Here is a 1,592-nt window from a genome sequence, read left to right on the forward strand (position 1 = left end):
GAGTCGGTACCTCCAGTTGCGACTCGAAACCTCACACCGACACAGCAGCACGAGCCGCAATCACGGTTGCGAGTCAGGTTGCGACTCGTAACCAGACCATGACGAGCCGAGACCAGCCATTGCGACTCGAAACTTCCCGTTGCGACTCGAGACCGCTGGTTGCGACTTGAGGCCCATTAGCTCGCACACACTGTTTTGGATTCACGCTATCACGGGCCCAATTGATTGGGCCAAGTAATTGGACTTGTTTTCATATTTGCTAATCGGACTGCTATAATTATTTGGATCGGGCTTTATGGGAATTCGCACAACAGGTTGGGCCGATTAGTATTGGGCTTACGTGTTTAAACCGTACAAGTTGTATGTATTGCTTAACTGTCAAATGTTGCCATGATTTATACGTGATTAGTAACGTGCTAGATTATTTGAAACAAACATGTAATATCTAAGTCAAGACCTGACTTGTATTATAACCATGATAGGACGTGGTTGACCATTTACTAGCTTACCTGTACTCCTTGTGTATCTGCCGAGCAAACCAAGGTGAGTTCACACAGCCAAGGCATGGGATTCCCGGGTTGGGAATTGGGTTGGAAATGTTGATATGGAATGATTACTCGTACTTACGCATTCACTAGACTATAGACCATCGTCCTCAGGATAGTCAGGACACGTTACGTAAAGCCTACGTAACCCAAGAAATTGCCATTTGTCTCCCGGGTCGGGAGGACACGTTACGTAAAGCCTACGTAACCCAATACCTTCTACTGTCTTCCGGGTCGGAAGGACACGCTGCGTAAAGCCTACGTAGCCCCACACGTACCACTGTCCTCGGGGAAGGGCACGTCACGTAAATCCTGCGTGACCCAGTGCGTATTCCTGTTCTCGGTTTAAGAAGAACACATGGTTGAACTAGTCTAGTAAGTACCATAATGGGAAACCCCCATTATTAAGAATAACTGTGAGAATCCCTCACCAATAGTATATACATGTATGGGAAGCCCCCACAAGATGAACTTACGCATTACTGTTAAGAACTTACTTTCTGTGAACTCGCTCAACTAGTTTGTTGATTATTTGCTGCATGCCTTGCAGGACCTTAGGTACATTATGGAGCTTGCACAGGGAGGAGCAGGTCGTTGTGGGATATGGATCATGAACGATATTTGAACTTATAACTATTTTGAGTTTACATTACTATGCTTCCGCTACTTAAACAAAGTTGGTTTTGAAACATCAATCATGTCATGATGAACTACCTTAATTACTTTTATTATTATTAAATGCTATGTTTGATATGATTGATGGCTTGATCCTGGTCATGTCACGCCTCCAAGCGGTGGTACTCCGCGTGTGGGATTTTGGGGGTGTGACATTGCAGGACCTTAGGTATCATATGGAGCTTGCACAAGGAGGAGCGGGTCGTTGTGGAGCACAGATCATGAACACAATGTTTAACGTTTCGAATATTCGAACTTATGATTTACTTTGGGTTTACATTATTATGCTTCCGCTATTGATACTATGTTTGGTTTAGAACATCAATTATATTGAATTGGGTTTTACGAACTATCTTATTTATATTATGCTAT

Source organism: Helianthus annuus, chromosome 16 (assembly GCF_002127325.2).
Source record: "Helianthus annuus cultivar XRQ/B chromosome 16, HanXRQr2.0-SUNRISE, whole genome shotgun sequence".
Classification (NCBI taxonomy): domain Eukaryota; kingdom Viridiplantae; phylum Streptophyta; class Magnoliopsida; order Asterales; family Asteraceae; genus Helianthus; species Helianthus annuus.